Raw genomic sequence first — 8,038 nt, forward strand, 5'->3', positions numbered from 1 at the left:
CCCCCACCTCCCAGCCACCAGCAACCTTCCTGCTTCCTGGTTGGAATCAAGCTCTTCCTGGAGGTACTTTCTGGAGATTCTCAGCCTTGCAGTGGACTGAGCGCCAAGCAGTCCTCCAGGTTGTCTTCTCTCTAGGTTTCCTTGCCTCCCTCTCTCAGCCCCTACAGTGCATCAGAGGAGGAAGAGGTAGTCAAAATTCTCCTTGTGTCCCCCTCCCTGAGGAATCCAGGAGAGCTGGGAGAGCCCCATGGCGGCTGGTAAGGTCTTAAAAGTCCAACGATTCAGTCTGCAAGGGGAACAGGAAAGGTGATCTCTCTTTTTAGTTCACATCCTCTCCCCTCTCTTTAGTTCTCACAGCTGTTCTCCCTCTAGATCTCCTTGGTAACTTCGTTTTTATTTACAATCCTTCGATGACCACCCAGAGCGATGGCTGTCCCTATACTCCTCAGCACACCAGCATGGTAAGAACCTTCTCAGGAAAGTTCTTTGTAGTCAAATCAGTGAGGGCAGCACTGCCTACTGGACCCCTCCTTTGGACACTGGCCATGACCATTATTTATTAAAGCCTTTGAGAAGCTCTTCAGATGTCTATTTCCCAGATTAGGTGACTACAGAATCCTTTCTATACCTCCCACCATCATTTAATGAATATCTATTAACACCCAACCCCTCCCAGAACTGGTGTCCCAAGGAATACAGTTTAGGAAATATCTTAGCTATTAACAACCTATATCTTTTGTAAATTGCCTTCAAAAGCCATTACTGTGTTCATTCATTTATTAAAAACAAACAAACAAAAAAGAAACTTGAGCATTCACCATACTAGGTATTAGGGCTGCAAAGATTATTTGTCCCAGAAGCCCCCAGGCTAGCAGGGGGACAGATGAGACAGCATATATGCCAAGGTCTAAGTCAGGTGTTAAAAAAACTATGGAACCCAGTGATTAATTCTGACACTGGAGTTCTGATAATCTTCCCAGATTAGGCAATACCTCTCTAAACTTAGAATACAAGACTGGGCCCCTTACAGCATTTCAATATCAGGAGCTTGTTAGGAAGGCAGGCTCTCAGGCTCCACCTTAGAACTACCAAGTCAGAACCTGCACTTTAACAAGATCCCAAGGTGATCTTCACGTGCATTACTATTTAAGAAGCAATGCCTTAAAATGAGCATACTCCCTGACAAGAATGTAAACAGAACCAAAATGCACTTCTGTGTGGTGTCTTGGCCAAAGGCTGACCTCCAGGCCAGGCCAGGCAGAAAGGCAGAGGCAACAAGTGTCTTCTCTCCTCTTGTAGCCTCATCTAGCAATGACAGATTCACCAGGTAAGGCTGCAGGTGTGTCATCCAGGAGCAAGGGCAGGTCATGAGGTCATACCTGTGGTCCTTCCTGCCTACATGTCTGCCGCGACTGGGTAGGCGTAATGGGTATGACTGGGGAAAAGGGAATGAGCAGGGTTCAGAGCGGAAAGGAATACTTCCCGTCACTTTCCCAAAGACACCAGCCACTAGGCCACAGAGCCCAGGGCTCAGGGTTCTGTGTGGGGAACTGTGAGCCTCTTCCCTTCTTCCTCTTGATCCTCCACACCGGTTGAGGGAGGAAGTACAGGGAGGGTTCACGGCAGCCTGACCCATCAGGAAGCAAGACATTCAAGGTGAGTGTACCTAGAGGCTGAATGGGTGGTCCAGTTTTGCAGTCTCTTTCCCCTCCCAACGGGTCATGCCCTGGGCACTGGTGGGGCGAATTCTGCAGGCTACAGCAAGACTGCAGGCAGGCTGGGCCTCGGCTAGGGGCCGTGGTGAGTACCCAGGGAAAGGCCCTTCCCACAGACTTGGCTGGCGATGGGTGGAGGGTGATTAGCCCAGGTGTGGGGTAACTAAGGGAAATGAAACCACAACCTCAATAACCACAGTGAAGGGTAACAGCACATGCCACTTCAAAATATGCCCCTTTGTTTGTCCCCCTTATCTTCGGTTTCACCTTCTGCAGTTTCAGTTACCCAACTGCCACCTGAAAATATTAAATGTAGAATTCCAGAAATAAACAATTCATAAGTTTTAAATCAGGTGCCGTTCCGAATAGTGTGAGAAATCTCACACCGTTCTGCTCTGGCCTGCCAGTTGTGACTCATCCCTTTGTCCTGTGTATCTGCTCCTTCTCGGTAGTGACTTAGCAGCCACCTCTGTTACCAGAGCAACTGTTGAGGTATCGCAGTGCTTGTGTTTAAGTCACCTTTCTTTACTTAATAATGGCCCCAAAGCACAAGAGTAGTGATGCTGGCAGTTCATAGAGGCCAAAGAGAAGCCTTAAAGTGCTTCTTTAAGGTAAAAAGGTGAGTACAGTACAATAAGATATTTTGAGAGAGACCATATTCACATAACTTTTATTACAGTATATTGTTATAATTAGTCTACTTTATTATTAGTTATTATTGTTACTCTTTACTGTGCCTAATTTAAAAGTTAAACTTTATCATAGTATGTATGTATAGGAAAAAGCATAGTATATATAGGGTTTGGTCCTAGGCATGGTTTCAGGCACCCACTGAGGGTCTTGGAACATATCCCCTGAGGATAAGGGAGATGACTGTATTGGTTATTTTGAGTTTTAGTGACTTGAAAAACAGCAAATGCAGGGAGAGGTTTTCTCTGAGCTCCTTTTATCTGCCTAAAGATAGATCCTCCAAAAGAAACTCATTTGTCATAGGTCCCCTTTCCAGAGGGATCATCAACCAGGGAGATGAACTCTCACCCAGGAGAGAAGACTAGAAGTCAACATCATGCCCAGAAGACAAACTTTGTCACAAATGATCAAACAGCCCATCTGTTCTTCTAAGGGCCCATAAATCTTTCCTAAAAAATCATTTCCTCTCATCTGAGAGGCCTATATCTCCCTCCCTTTTCATATTAAGATGGTATTTAATCCTGAATTCTAAGCCACCTCAGGGACTTAGTCATTTTCCCCTGGGTATTTCCCATGTGTATATAAGTTATACATGTGAGTAAACTTCTGTTTGTTTTTCTTGAAATAATCTGTCTTTTATTACAGGGGTCTCACCTAAGAACTCAGAAGCATACAGAAAAAATACTTTTTCCGCCCCTACAACACAATAAAATATCAAAATACCAACACTACCCTTCATCATATTTCCACCCCGGACCCTAGAGAAGGACGGTCTTATGTGTGATGCATCCCCCAGCAGGGGGCGCCTGTCCATGCCCTCAACAAGGCTAGAACAGATGACATGAGCATCCAAAGCCTGAAATCTACCAGGATAAAGACTTCTTGCTATTTTACCTAAATACTCCAAATGTAGCAATCAGGCAGCAATCAGGTAGACAGAGATGGGATAAGGAAGAAGGCATTTCAAGTGAAGAAGGGCCCAAGAAAAGGCCCAACTGCAGGACCACACTTAACCTGGGTGGGAACAGGAACATCAACTTACATGTCTTCATCCAAATCTGGTTAAGCTGGCCCTATTGTGTTTCCACTCTCCAAGGACACCATTCATACCCTGTGCATGTCACTCGTGGTAGAGTCCTATGTTTGTTTCCCAAGGACAAGGCTAGTACTGACTCAACAGTACTGTACCAGCAGCCCGGTACAAGTGACCCAACCTAACCCTGCCTAGAAGACTAAAACCTCCAAATATTTCCACAGTAGGTACTCAGGACAGTTGGAATCACTGTAGCAACAACATTCCTACAAGCAGCTCTCACCATCTCCTACTCTTTTCTGAAGGAAGAGTGAACTTGGAGAGTTGTTTGCTGAGACTCCTGACACTAACCAGGACAGGGCATATCTGGAGGTGATTGGCTGTGACTTGCTAGGGTCAGTCTGGTTGGCTCCTGGTAACATGAGCAGATCATGATGCATATGTTCTCTTAAAAAAAAAATTCCGGGGCCGGCCGAGTGGCACGTTGGTTAAGAGCTGGCTTGGGACACCAGAGGGCCCCGGTTCAGATTCCACATATGAGGGCCAGTGACACTGCCCTCTACAACTAAGATGCTGAACAACAGCTCAACCTGGAGCTGGGCAGCCGTGAGTCGCCGGGGACGACGTAAGCTGCAGCCACTGCTGCAGTGAGTTGCCATGGACTACTGTGTGTAGCCAGCAGCTAGCGTGAGCGGCCATCCAGAAGCCGGCGACTGATCTGCCTCACCTGGGAAGACAGCAATGATGGTGCCAACTTGGGCCAGTGAAGCAATGTCCTCCACAACTAGACTGAAGAACAAAAGGACAGCAACTTGTCTGTTCCCCTTCCCCCAATTCCCCAATAAAAATCTTAAAAAAAAAAATTCTGGCTATAAAAATAATTCATGTTCATTTGTAGAAAAATTGGAAAATAAAAAATATATATATATAAGAAAAAATAAATCCCATCACCTAAAGGCAACCTCTTTGTACATTTTGGTGAATTCCTCGTAAGCTTTCTTTTTTTCTATGCATTTATGTGTACATATTTAACATAACTGAGATAAAAATAAATATAAGTTCCATGCCTTACTTTTTTACTTGGCAGTTGAGGAATAAAGAAATAAAAGGGAGTCACTACTGTCAAGCCGCCAAATTACTAAAATCAAGTAGGTTGAAGCATAAGGAAATGATTCTATTCTTGTTTTAACTAGCTTGGGAACTAAAACTTCTGAAATTCCTAATCCTGTATCAATGCCTGGATATACATCAAACCTCCAGTTAACCCTCTGATAATCCCCTGAAGGACTAAGGAAAGAATGTTCATGTACCCATTCTGCTTGACATCTATTATCCAAATTACCAGTCATCTAGAGGGTTACTAACTTGCACCAATCCAGAGGCTAAGAATGCAGGGCTTTTTACTATAAGAACTCTTAGCTTTTTCATTTTTCTTTGGTATAATACACTCTGGGTATTGCTTAGTTGTGTTTCTGGTTTGCAAACCCTAAGGCCCTTAAATAAATCTTTACCATTTATTTCTATGCAAACCCTCCAGACTCTTTTCGAGTTCACTCGACAGAGGTACTAGCCAGCCAGTAAGAAGTAAAGAGAACTCTAAAGAGTATAGGAAGGGCTGGCCGAGTGGCTCAGTTGCTTAAGAGCTCGCTCAAGCATATGAGCTCTGAGCAACAGCAGTTCGATGCCCGGCCCGAGCTGAGCTGCCACTGAGCTACCAACAGGTGGCAGGATGGCTCAGCTAAAAACAAACAAACAAACAAAAAATGGGAAAGGAATAGCAGTTATGAGGAGCAGCCACCCCGCTAGAGCTGAGATAGAACATCCAAGGCAGAGCCCCCCAACCCACACCCCATGGCTGAGATCCAGAGCTTGTTGGAGAGGGCATGGCTGTGGTTTACTGGATGGTACAGACGTCCTTATGATGCTGCACTGGTAGAACTTGCTGGAAATCCATCCTCTAGGGTGCTTGGGATGTATTCACTGGAGTTACTCCTCTACAAAAGAACCTGTAGGAAGAATGCCAGGGGAGGGCCGGCCGAGTGGCACGTTGGTTAAGAGCTGGTTTGGGACACCAGAGGGCCCCGGTTTGGATCCCACATATGAGGGCCAGTGACACTGCCCTCTACAACTAAGATGCTGAACAACAGCTCAACCTGGAGCTGGGCTGCCGTGAGTCGCCGGGGACGACGTAGGCTGCAGCTAGCGTGAGTGGCCATCCAGAAGCCGGCGACTGATCTGCCTGCCTGGGAAGAGCGCAATGATGGTGCCAACTTGGGCCAGTGAAGCAACGTCCTCCCCAACTAGACTGAAGAACAAAAGGACAGCAACTTGTCTGTTCCCCTTCCCCCAATTCCCCAATAAAAAAGAAAAAAAAAAAAGAAAAAAGAAAAAAAGAATGCTGGGGAAACTGCTGGCCTTTGGATGATGCTGGCCACCATCACGGTAGGAGCTGGATACTAAAGAAGCCATCTGTCCTGCCATAACCTGATGCAAAAGAAGTCACTTGCATTGCAGGAGCTGGATACTAGAAAAGTCATCCAAGCTGAAGGAGCCAGGTGCCACCATCTACAGAGGCCTGGTGAGTGGATGGAGCACACCAAAATCAGGAAGGAAAATGCCTCCTGCAATGTCTCTCTAGCATCCTCTACTGACAAAGTTTAACATCTGTCAGCTGGCAAAGGAAAAATTTTTAGCTAGTCCATTGCATTTCTGCAGAGCAGACAATGTAGGTTCAGTTTTGAGCTGAGAGGAAATATATTGATGACTAGCATAATGCCAAGTCCATTTGCCCAGAGAAGGGATGATGATTGGTCCAGCTGGTGCTACCTCTGATATGGTCAGTCCCCTGTGCTAAGAATGGAACTGCATTAATAAACAGGGGAAGCAGTGAGCATGGAAAAGCAGGTACAAGAAAGCAAGCTGGTCATCAAACAGCCTCCGCTCTCCAGGGGAGAGAAACAAGCATTTTAGTAACTGTACAAATTGTCTGTCCTATAGATCAGGGACTTTCATCAAGCCTCACCATGGTTTGAAAAAGTATTCCTCAAGGCTACCACTTTTCTTTATTCAAACATGCAGCTCACCAAGCAACTTTCTGATTTTCCTTCCCATCCACCTCAATACCTACTGAAAGACAGATCTTGAACAGTGTATACACATATTCTGCTGTTTGGAAAGGGATGTCTTCCAATGTGGTCTAATAAATTGGCTTTGATGGCTACGTCAGGCTTGGATGGTGTTAGTGAGAGTAAGTCTGTCATCAAGAGTCTTCTCTTATCTAGTGCAATTTTAAAAAGTCGGATTCTGACCCTGAGGCACTGAGAACTAGGTTTTGGACTCAAGAGACTCAATCGGGGCGCTCTCCTGAAGGATCTGCTGCCTGCATCCTTGACAACATCACTGCTAGTACATTCCCCCAGGAAGAACCCTGCAGAACACATAATTGGGCATGGATAAATAGTATCCTATAAGTGTCTAATTAACAACCATTCTCTAGCTGCTACACTTTAGGCTGTTTCCAGTCTTTCACTGTTACGTATAACACAGGGATGAACATCTTTGTGATTCATGTTCTTTTAGCTGTTGTTGTTTTGTTTGTTTTTGTATTTCAAGTGATTTCCTTAGGATAGATGATCAAAGCTGGGGTTGAAGTAATGTCAAATTACATCCTCTTCTTTTGAGGGGAAGAAAAGCATGAACGTTTTATTTTATTTTTATTTATTTATTTATTTTAGCTGAGCCATCCTGCCACCTGTTGGCAGCTCAGTGGCAGCTCAGCTCGGGCCAGGAAAAGAACTGGCAACTCTGTTATTCAGAGTTCACACTCTTTTTTTTAAAAGATTTTTATTGGGGAATTGGGGGATGGGAACAGCACTGGGGAAATGGGGAAAGGGGACCTGACAAGTTGCTGTCCTTTTGTTCTTCAGTCTAGTTGTGGAGGACGTTGCTTCACTGGCCCATGTTGGTATTATCATTGCACTCTTCCCGGGAGAGACAGATCAGTCGCTGGCTTCTGGATGGCCGCTCACTGTGGCTGCTGGCTGCTCACGCTGGCTGCTGGCTACACACGGTAGCCCATGGCAACCCATCTGCCGTCGCCGGCCACTCACGGCAGCCCAGCTCCAGGTTGAGATGTTGTTCAGCATCTTAGCTGTAGAGGGCGGTGTCACTGGCCCTCATGTGTGGGATCCAAACAGGGGCCCTCTGGCGTCCCAAGCCAGCTCTTAACCAATGCGCCACTTGGCCGGCCCAGAGTTCACACTCTTAAGCGAGCTCTTAACCAACTGAGCCACTAGGCCAGCTCAACATGAACATTTTAAAGACACTTAAGACCTACTGTTCAATGATTTCAGAAATGTTGTACTAATTACACTCCCACTAGAGACCATTTCAGGACATCCTGACTCACACAGAGCATTATATTTAAAATACGAGGTTAATTAAGTTTGCGAACTTGTTGCAACAATGCTGCTAACCTTTTTTGATTTCATAGGGATTATTCATTATGAATTTGTACCAACTGGACAAACAGTTAACCAAGTTTACTATTTGGAAGTGCTGAAAAGTCCGCATAAAAAGTTAAAGGAAAACAACCTGAACT

This window comes from Hipposideros armiger, unplaced genomic scaffold (genome assembly GCF_001890085.2).
Source record: "Hipposideros armiger isolate ML-2016 unplaced genomic scaffold, ASM189008v1 scaffold_591, whole genome shotgun sequence".
Lineage (NCBI taxonomy): Eukaryota > Metazoa > Chordata > Mammalia > Chiroptera > Hipposideridae > Hipposideros > Hipposideros armiger.